General features: G+C 39.0%; 1 protein-coding gene across 1 annotated transcript in view; it reads right to left on the reverse strand.

Annotated features, from left to right (window-relative positions):
• The window catches only part of LOC121844697 (ryanodine receptor 2-like), a gene marked incomplete at its 3' end in the record, with an annotated part of 132,737 nt that overhangs the window by 2,232 nt on the left and 118,005 nt on the right, over positions 1–12,500 (reverse strand). The window lies entirely within an intron of this gene.

Here is a 12,500-nt window from a genome sequence, read left to right on the forward strand (position 1 = left end):
CACCTATAATAAATATATATCTACAATACAGACACTACATTCCACCTATAATACATATATATCTACAATACAGACACTACATTCCACCTATAATAAATACATATCTACAATACAGACACTACATTACACCTATAATAAATATATATCTACAATACAGACACTACATTCCACCTATAATACATATATATCTACAATACAGACACTACATTCCCCTATAATAAATACATATCTACAATACAGACACTACATTCCACCTATAATAAATATATATCTACAATACAGACACTACATTACACCTATAATAAAGCATATCTACAATACAGACACTACATTACACCTATTATAAATATATATCTACAATACAGACACTACATTCCACCTATAATAAAGCATATCTACAATACAGACACTACATTACACCTATAATAAATATATATCTACAATACAGACACTACATTCCACCTATTATAAATATATATCTACAATACAGACACTACATTACACCTATAATAAATATATATCTAATAAGAGGAATTTAAAGAGCCCCTCACCCTGTTCAGCATTCGTTCAGGATACTCTTGAAATATAGGACTTTATAGAGCCCCTCACCCTGTTCAGCATTCGTTCAGGATACTCATGAAATATAGGACTTTATAGAGCCCCTCACCCTGTTCAGCATTCGTTCAGGATACTCTTGAAATATAGGACTTTATAGAGCCCCTCACCCTGTTCAGCATTCGTTCAGGATACTCTTGAAATATAGGACTTTATAGAGCCCCTCACCCTGTTCAGCATTCGTTCAGGATACTCTTGAAATATAGGAATTTAAAGAGCCCCTCACCCTGTTCAGCATTCCTTCAGGATACTCTTGAAATATAGGACTTTATAGAGCCCCTCACCCTGTTCAGCATTCCTTCAGGATACTCATGAATTGGTGCTTAAGAGAGGGTCTATTACACTGTAGAAGGAGATGAGGGTCTATTACTGTAGAAGGAGATGAAAGGGTCTATTACACTGTAGAAGGAGATAAGGGTCTATTACACTGTAGAAGGAGATGAGGGTCTATTACACTGTAGAAGGAGATATGGTCTATTACACTGTAGAAGGAGATGAGGGTCTATTACACTGTAGAAGGAGATGAGGGTCTATTACACTGTAGAAGGAGATGAGGGTCTATTACACTGTAGAAGGAGATAATGGTCTATTACACTGTAGAAGGAGATGAGGGTCTATTACACTGTAGAAGGAGATGAGAGGGTCTATTACACTGTAGAAGGAGATGAGAGGGTCTATTACACTGTAGAAGGAGATGAGGGTCTATTACACTGTAGAAGGAGATGATGGTCTATTACACTGTAGAAGGAGATGATGGTCTATTACACTGTAGAAGGAGATGAGGGTCTATTACACTGTAGAAGGAGATAATGGTCTATTACACTGTAGAAGGAGATAATGGTCTATTACACTGTAGAAGGAGATAAGGGTCTATTACACTGTAGAAGGAGATGAGGGTCTATTACACTGTAGAAGGAGATGAGGGTCTATTACACTGTAGAAGGAGATAATGGATGTAGAAGGAGATGAGGGTCTATTACACTGTAGAAGGAGATAATGGTCTATTACACTGTAGAAGGAGATAATGGTCTATTACACTGTAGAAGGAGATGAGGGTCTATTACACTGTAGAAGGAGATGAGAGGGTCTATTACACTGTAGAAGGAGATAATGGTCTATTACACTGTAGAAGGAGATGAGGGTCTATTACACTGTAGAAGGAGATGAGGGTCTATTACACTGTAGAAGGAGATGAAAGGGTCTATTACACTGTAGAAGGAGATAATGGTCTATTACACTGTAGAAGGAGATGAGAGGGTCTATTACACTGTAGAAGGAGATGAGAGGGTCTATTACACTGTAGAAGGAGATAATGGTCTATTACACTGTAGAAGGAGATAATGGTCTATTACACTGTAGAAGGAGATAATGGTCTATTACACTGTAGAAGGAGATAATGGTCTATTACACTGTAGAAGGAGATGAGGGTCTATTACACTGTAGAAGGAGATGAGAGGGTCTATTACACTGTAGAAGGAGATAATGGTCTATTACACTGTAGAAGGAGATGAGGGTCTATTACACTGTAGAAGGAGATAATGGTCTATTACACTGTAGAAGGAGATGAGGGTCTATTACACTGTAGAAGGAGATGAGAGGGTCTATTACACTGTAGAAGGAGATGAGGGTCTATTACACTGTAGAAGGAGATAATGGTCTATTACACTGTAGAAGGAGATAAGGGTCTATTACACTGTAGAAGGAGATAATGGTCTATTACACTGTAGAAGGAGATAATGGTCTATTACACTGTAGAAGGAGATGAGAGGGTCTATTACACTGTAGAAGGAGATGATGGTCTATTACACTGTAGAAGGAGATAATGGTCTATTACACTGTAGAAGGAGATGATGGTCTATTACACTGTAGAAGGAGATAATGGTCTATTACACTGTAGAAGGAGATGAGGGTCTATTACACTGTAGAAGGAGATAATGGTCTATTACACTGTAGAAGGAGATGAGGGTCTATTACACTGTAGAAGGAGATGAGGGTCTATTACACTGTAGAAGGAGATGAGGGTCTATTACACTGTAGAAGGAGATGAGGGTCTATTACTGTAGAAGGAGATGAAAGGGTCTATTACACTGTAGAAGGAGATGAGGGTCTATTACACTGTAGAAGGAGAAGAGGGTCTATTACACTGTAGAAGGAGATGAGGGTCTATTACACTGTAGAAGGAGATAATGGTCTATTACACTGTAGAAGGAGATAATGGTCTATTACACTGTAGAAGGAGATGAGAGGGTCTATTACACTGTAGAAGGAGATAATGGTCTATTACACTGTAGAAGGAGATGAGGGTCTATTACACTGTAGAAGGAGATAATGGTCTATTACACTGTAGAAGGAGATAATGGTCTATTACACTGTAGAAGGAGATGAGGGTCTATTACACTGTAGAAGGAGATAATGGTCTATTACACTGTAGAAGGAGATAATGGTCTATTACACTGTAGAAGGAGATGAGGGTCTATTACACTGTAGAAGGAGATGAGAGGGTCTATTACACTGTAGAAGGAGATAATGGTCTATTACACTGTAGAAGGAGATGAGGGTCTATTACACTGTAGAAGGAGATAATGGTCTATTACACTGTAGAAGGAGATGAGGGTCTATTACACTGTAGAAGGAGATGAGGGTATATTACACTGTAGAAGGAGATGAGGGTATATTACACTGTAGAAGGAGATGAGAGGGTCTATTACACTGTAGAAGGAGATGAGGGTGGCTGGATCGTTCACACACACACACACACACACACACACACACACACACACACACACACACACACACACACACACACACACACACACACACACACACACACACAGGGATCCCTGACAGGAAGCTGATAGGACTTGGAGCTCTGCCAACTGAGGAAGAGGCTAAATGCTCCTCCTCAATAACAGGCGATCTCTCAGTAACCCCCTCCTGACACTGTAGAGCATTCCCCTGAATGGATTAGGTTTCTGTTAGGGAGGAAAACGATAGCGAACGGCTGAAGAACTGAGTGGGAATATAGAGACCAGGGTGACACAGACTGCATGATGAGCCCTGGACCATCAGAGATGTTTTACTGCTGAGTGGGTATATAGAGACCAGGGTGACACAGACTGCATGATGAGCCCTGGACCATCAGAGATGTTTTACTGCTGAGTGGGTATATAGAGACCAGGGTGACACAGACTGCATGATGAGCCCTGGACCATCAGAGATGTTTTACTGCTGAGTGGGTATATAGAGACCAGGGTGACACAGACTGCATGATGAGCCCTGGACCATCAGAGATGTTTTACTGCTGAGTGGGTATATAGAGACCAGGGTGACACAGACTGCATGATGAGCCCTGGACCATTAGAGATGTTTTACTGCTGAGTGGGAATATACTGCTGAGTGGGTATATAGATGTTTTACTGCTGAGTGGGTATATAGATGTTTTACTGCTGAGTGGGTATATAGATGTATACTGCTGAGTGGGTATATAGATGTTTTACTGCTGAGTGGGTATATAGATGTTTTAATGCTGAGTGGGTACATAGATTTTACTGCTGAGTGGGTATATAGATGTTTTACTGCTGAGTGGGTATATAGATGTATTACTGCTGAGTGGGTATATAGATGTTTTACTGCTGAGTGGGTATATAGATGTATTACTGCTGAGTGGGTATATACTGCTGAGTGGGTATATAGATGTATTACTGCTGAGTGGGTATATACTGCTGAGTGGGTATATAGATGTATTACTGCTGAGTGGGTATATAGATGTATTACTGCTGAGTGGGTATATAGATGTATTACTGCTGAGTGGGTATATAGATGTTTTACTGCTGAGTGGGTATATAGATGTATTACTGCTGAGTGGGTATATACTGCTGAGTGGGTATATAGATGTATTACTGCTGAGTGGGTATATACTGAGTGGGTATATACTGCTGAGTGGGTATATAGATGTATTACTGCTGAGTGGGTATATAGATGTTTTACTGCTGAGTGGGTATATAGATGTTTTACTGCTGAGTGGGTATATAGATGTTTACTGCTGAGTGGGTATATAGATGTTTACTGCTGAGTGGGTATATAGATGTTTTACTGCTGAGTGGGTATATAGATGTTTTACTGCTGAGTGGGTATATAGATGTATTACTGCTGAGTGGGTATATAGATGTATTACTGCTGAGTGGGTATATAGATGTTTTACTGCTGAGTGGATATATAGATGTTTTACTGCTGAGTGGGTATATAGATGTATTACTGCTGAGTGGGTATATAGATGTTTTACTGCTGAGTGGATATATAGATGTTTTAATGCTGAGTGGGTATATAGATGTATTACTGCTGAGTGGGTATATACTGCTGAGTGGGTATATAGATGTTTTACTGCTGAGTGGGTATATAGATGTTTTACTGCTGAGTGGGTATATACTGCTGGTGGGTATATAGATGTTTTACTGCTGAGTGGGTATATAGATGTATTACTGCTGAGTGGGTATATAGATGTTTTACTGCTGAGTGGGTATATAGATGTTTTACTGCTGAGTGGGTATATAGATGTTTTACTGCTGAGTGGGTATATAGATGTTTTACTGCTGAGTGGGTATATAGATGTATTACTGCTGAGTGGGTATATAGATGTATAACTGCTGAGTGGGTATATAGATGTATTACTGCTGAGTGGGTATATATAGATGTTTTACTGCTGAGTGGGTATATAGATGTATTACTGCTGAGTGGGTATATAGATGTATTACTGCTGAGTGGGTATATAGATGTTTTACTGCTGAGTGGATATATAGATGTATTACTGCTGAGTGGGTATATAGATGTATTACTGCTGAGTGGGTATATAGATGTATTACTGCTGAGTGGGTATATAGATGTATTACTGCTGAGTGGGTATATAGATGTATTACTGCTGAGTGGGTATATAGATGTTTTACTGCTGAGTGGGTATATAGATGTATTACTGCTGAGTGGGTATATAGATGTTTTACTGCTGAGTGGGTATATAGATGTTTTAATGCTGAGTGGGTATATAGATGTATTACTGCTGAGTGGGTATATAGATGTTTTACTGCTGAGTGGTATATAGATGTATTACTGCTGAGTGGGTATATAGATGTTTTACTGCTGAGTGGATATATAGATGTATTACTGCTGAGTGGGTATATACTGCTGAGTGGGTATATAGATGTATTACTGCTGAGTGGGTATATAGATGTATTACTGCTGAGTGGGTATATAGATGTTTTAATGCTGAGTGGGTATATAGATGTATTACTGCTGAGTGGGTATATAGATGTTTTACTGCTGAGTGGGTATATAGATGTATTACTGCTGAGTGGGTATATAGATGTTTTACTGCTGAGTGGGTATATAGATGTTACTACTGAGTGGGTATATACTGCTGAGTGGGTATATAGATGTTTTACTGCTGAGTGGGTATATAGATGTATTACTGCTGAGTGGGTATATAGATGTTTTACTGCTGAGTGGGTATATAGATGTTTTACTGCTGAGTGGGTATATAGATGTTTTACTGCTGAGTGGTATATAGATGTTTTACTGCTGAGTGGGTATATAGATGTATTACTGCTGAGTGGGTATATAGATGTTTTACTGCTGAGTGGGTATATACTGCTGAGTGGGTATATAGATGTTTTACTGCTGAGTGGGTATACACTGCTGAATGGGTATATAGATGTTTTACTGCTGAGTGGATATATAGATGTTTTACTGCTGAGTGGGTATATAGATGTTTTAATGCTGAGTGGGTATATACTGCTGAGTGGGTATATAGATGTTTTACTGCTGAGTGGGATATATAGATGTTTTACTGCTGAGTGGGTATATAGATGATGCTGTGGGTATTACTGCTGAGTGGGTATATAGATGTTTTACTGCTGAGTGGGTATATAGATGTTTTACTGCTGAGTGGATATATAGATGTTTTACTGCTGAGTGGGTATATAGATGTATTACTGCTGAGTGGGTATATACTGCTGAGTGGGTATATAGATGTATTACTGCTGAGTGGGTATATACTGCTGAGTGGGTATATAGATGTATTACTGCTGAGTGGGTATATAGATGTATTACTGCTGAGTGGGTATATAGATGTTTTACTGCTGAGTGGGTAGATGTATTACTGCTGAGTGGGTATATAGATGTTTTACTGCTGAGTGGGTATATAGATGTATTACTGCTGAGTGGGTATATAGATGTTTTACTGCTGAGTGGGTATATAGATGTATTACTGCTGAGTGGGTATATACTGCTGAGTGGGTATATAGATGTATTACTGCTGAGTGGGTATATACTGCTGAGTGGGTATATACTGCTGAGTGGGTATATAGATGTATTACTGCTGAGTGGGTATATAGATGTTTTACTGCTGAGTGGGTATATAGATGTTTTACTGCTGAGTGGGTATATAGATGTTTTACTGCTGAGTGGGTATATAGATGTTTTACTGCTGAGTGGGTATATAGATGTTTTACTGCTGAGTGGGTATATAGATGTATTACTGCTGAGTGGGTATATAGATGTATTACTGCTGAGTGGGTATATAGATGTTTACTGCTGAGTGGATATATAGATGTTTTAATGCTGAGTGGGTATATAGATGTATTACTGCTGAGTGGGTATATAGATGTTTTACTGCTGAGTGGGATATATAGATGTTTTACTGCTGAGTGGGTATATAGATGTATTACTGCTGAGTGGGTATATACTGCTGAGTGGGTATATAGATGTTTTACTGCTGAGTGGGTATATAGATGTTTTACTGCTGAGTGGGTTACTGCTGAGTGGGTATATAGATGTTTTACTGCTGAGTGGGTATATAAATGTATTACTGCTGAATGGGTATATAAATGTATTACTGCTGAGTGGGTATATAGATGTTTTAATGCTGAGTGGGTATATAGATGTTTTACTGCTGAGTGGGTATATAGATGTTTTACTGCTGAATGGGTATATAGATGTATTACTGCTGAGTGGGTATATAGATGTATTACTGCTGAGTGGGTATATAGATGTATAACTGCTGAGTGGGTATATGGATGTTTTACTGCTGAGTGGATATATAGATGTATTACTGCTGAGTGGGTATATACTGCTGAGTGGGTATATAGATGTTTTACTGCTGAGTGGATATATAGATGTATTACTGCTGAGTGGGTATATAGATGTATTACTGCTGAGTGGGTATATAGATGTATTACTGCTGAGTGGGTATATAGATGTATTACTGCTGAGTGGGTATATACTGCTGAGTGGGTATATAGATGTTTTACTGCTGAGTGGGTATATAGATGTATTACTGCTGAGTGGGTATATAGATGTTTACTGCTGAGTGGGTATATAGATGTTTTAATGCTGAGTGGGTATATAGATGTATTACTGCTGAGTGGGTATATAGATGTTTTACTGCTGAGTGGATATATAGATGTATTACTGCTGAGTGGGTATATAGATGTTTTACTGCTGAGTGGATATATAGATGTATTACTGCTGAGTGGGTATATACTGCTGAGTGGGTATATAGATGTATTACTGCTGAGTGGGTATATAGATGTATTACTGCTGAGTGGGTATATAGATGTTTTAATGCTGAGTGGGTATATAGATGTATTACTGCTGAGTGGGTATATAGATGTTTTACTGCTGAGTGGATATAAAGATGTATTACTACTGAGTGGGTATATAGATGTTTTACTGCTGAGTGGGTATATAGATGTGTTACTACTGAGTGGGTATATACTGCTGAGTGGGTATATAGATGTTTTACTGCTGAGTGGGTATATAGATGTATTACTGCTGAGTGGGTATATAGATGTTTTACTGCTGAGTGGGTATATAGATGTTTTACTGCTGAGTGGGTATATAGATGTTTTACTGCTGAGTGGATATATAGATGTTTTACTGCTGAGTGGGTATATAGATGTATTACTGCTGAGTGGGTATATAGATGTTTTACTGCTAAGTGGGTATATACTGCTGAGTGGGTATATAGATGTTTTACTGCTGAGTGGGTATACACTGCTGAGTGGGTATATAGATGTTTTACTGCTGAGTGGATATATAGATGTTTTACTGCTGAGTGGGTATATAGATGTTTTAATGCTGAGTGGGTATATACTGCTGAATGGGTATATAGATGTTTTACTGCTGAGTGGATATATAGATGTTTTACTGCTGAGTGGGTATATAGATGTTTTAATGCTGAGTGGGTATATACTGCTGAGTGGGTATATAGATGTTTTACTGCTGAGTGGGTATATAGATGTTTTACTGCTGAGTGGATATATAGATGTTTTACTGCTGAGTGGGTATATAGATGTATTACTGCTGAGTGGGTATATACTGCTGAGTGGGTATATAGATGTATTACTGCTGAGTGGGTATATACTGCTGAGTGGGTATATAGATGTATTACTGCTGAGTGGGTATATAGATGTATTACTGCTGAGTGGGTATATAGATGTTTTACTGCTGAGTGGGTATATAGATGTATTACTGCTGAGTGGGTATATAGATGTTTTACTGCTGAGTGGGTATATAGATGTTTTACTGCTGAGTGGGTATATAGATGTTTTACTGCTGAGTGGGTATATAGATGTATTACTGCTGAGTGGGTATATAGATGTTTTACTGCTGAGTGGGTATATAGATGTATAACTGCTGAGTGGGTATATAGATGTATTACTGCTGAGTGGGTATATAGATGTTTTACTGCTGAGTGGGTATATACTGCTGAGTGGGTATATAGATGTATTACTGCTGAGTGGGTATATAGATGTATTACTGCTGAGTGGGTATATAGGTGTATTACTGCTGAGTGGGTATATAGATGTTTAACTGCTGAGTGGGTATATACTGCTGAGTGGGTATATAGATGTTTTACTGCTGAGTGGGTATATAGATGTATACTGCTGAGTGGGTATATAGATGTATTACTGCTGAGTGGGTATATAGATGTTTTACTGCTGAGTGGGTATATAGATGTATTACTGCTGAGTGGGTATATAGATGTTTTACTGCTGAGTGGGTATATAGATGTATTACTGCTGAGTGGGTATATAGATGTATTACTGCTGAGTGGGTATATAGATGTATTACTGCTGAGTGGATATATAGATGTTTTAATGCTGAGTGGGTATATAGATGTATTACTGCTGAGTGGGTATATACTGCTGAGTGGGTATATAGATGTATTACTGCTGAGTGGGTATATAGATGTATTACTGCTGAGTGGGTATATACTGCTGAGTGGGTATATAGGTGTATTACTGCTGAGTGGGTATATAAATGTATTACTGCTGAGTGGGTATATAAATGTATTACTGCTGAGTGGGTATATAGATGTTTTAATGCTGAGTGGGTATATAGATGTTTTAATGCTGAGTGGGTATATAGATGTTTTAATGGTGAGTGGGTATATAGATGTTTTACTGCTGAGTGGGTATATAGATGTATTACTGCTGAGTGGGTATATAGATGTATTACTGCTGAGTGGGTATATAGATGTTTTAATGCTGAGTGGGTATATAGATGTATTACTGCTGAGTGGGTATATAGATGTATTACTGCTGAGTGGGTATATAGATGTATTACTGCTGAGTGGGTATATAGATGTTTTAATGCTGAGTGGGTATATAGATGTATTACTGCTGAGTGGGTATATAGATGTTTTACTGCTGAGTGGATATATAGATGTTTTAATGCTGAGTGGGTATATAGATGTTTTACTGCTGAGTGGGTATATAGATGTTTTACTGCTGAGTGGGTATATAGATGTATTACTGCTGAGTGGATATATAGATGTATTATGTATTAGATACCAGGATGAGACACGGAGCGTCAGAGATGCATTACTGCTTAGTCCTGTAGTTACAGGGAAATGGTCAGAGACCTGGCAGACCTACCCAGATACCACTCTAACCTAATCCCTACCCAAATACCACTCTAATCTCTACACACATACCACTCTAACCTAATCCCTACCCAGATACCAATCTAATCTCTACCCACATACCACTACCCTAACCTAAACCCTACCCGAATACCACTCTAATCTCTACCCACATACCACTCAAATCTAACCCTCCCAGATACCACCTAATCTAAACCCTACCCACATAAACTAATCTAAATCCTACCCAGATACCACTCTAATCTCTACCCACATACCACTCTAATCTAACCCCTACCCACATACCACTCTAAACCCTACCCACATACCACTCTAATCTAAAACCTACCCACATACCACTCTAATCTAAAACCTACCCACATACCACTCTAATCTAAAACCTACCCACATACCACTCTATTCTAACCCCTACCCACATACCACTCTAATCTAAAACCTACCCACATACCACTCTAATCTAAACCCTACCCACATACCACTCTAATCTAACCCCTACCCAGACACCATTCTAATCTAACCTCTACCCAGATACCACTCTAATCTAAACCCTACCCACATACCACTCTAATCTAAATTTTACCCAGATACCACTCTAATCTCTACCCACATACCACTCTAATCTAAATCTTACCCAGATAATCTAATCTCTACCCACATACCACTCTAATCTAACCCCTACCCACACACCACTCTAATACCTACCCACATACCACTCTAATCTAACCTCTACCCAGATACCACTCGAATCCAAATCCTACCCACATAACACTCTAATCTAACCCCTACCAGATACCACTCTAATCTAACCTCTACCCACATACCAGTTGAATCTAATCTCTACCCACATACCACTCTAACCTAAACCATACCCACATACCACTCTAATCTAAAACCTACCCACATACCACTCTAACCTAAACCATACCCACATACCACTCTAATCTAAACCCTACCCACATACCACTCTAATCTAATCCCTACCCACATACCACTCTAATCTAAACCCTACCCACATACCACTCTAATCTAAACCCTACCCACATACCACTCTAATCTAAACCCTACCCATATACCACTCTTATCTAAACCCTACCCACATACCACTCTAATCTAAACCTACCCACATACCACTCTAATCTAACCCCATACCCACATACCACTCTAATCTAAACCATACCCACATACCACTCTAATCTAAACCCTACCCACATACCACTCTTATCTAATCCCTACCCACATACCACTCTAATCTCTACCAACAGACCACTCTAATCTAATCCCTACCCCACACCTCTCTATTCTCTACCCACATACCACTCTAATCTCTACCCATATACCACTCTAATCTAATCCCTACCCCATACCACTCTAATCTCTACCCATATACAACTCTAATCTCTACCCATATACCACTCTAATCTCTACCCATATACCACTCTAATCTAATCCCTACTCACATAAATCTAATCTATCCCTACCCACATACCACTCTAATCTAAACCCTACCCACATACCACTCTAATCTAATCCCTACCCACATACCATCTAATCTAATCCCTAACCACATAAATCTAATCTTATCCCTACCCACATACCACTCTAATCTAAATCCCTACCACATACCACTCTAATCTAAACCCTACCCACATACCACTCTAATCTAACCCCTACCCACATACCACTCTAATCTAAACCTACCCACATACCACTCTAATCTAAACCCTACCCACATACCACTCTAATCTAACCCCCACCCACATACCACTCTAATCTCCCTACCCACATACCACTCTAATCTAACCCCTACCCACATACCACTCTAATCTAACCCCTACCCACATACCACTCTAACCCCTACCCACATACCACTCTAATCTAATCCCTACCCACATACCACTCTAATTCCTACCCACATACCACTCTAACCTAACCCCTACCCACATACCAC

The sequence above is a fragment of the Oncorhynchus tshawytscha genome, unplaced genomic scaffold (genome assembly GCF_018296145.1).
Source record: "Oncorhynchus tshawytscha isolate Ot180627B unplaced genomic scaffold, Otsh_v2.0 Un_scaffold_16528_pilon_pilon, whole genome shotgun sequence".
NCBI lineage: Eukaryota > Metazoa > Chordata > Actinopteri > Salmoniformes > Salmonidae > Oncorhynchus > Oncorhynchus tshawytscha.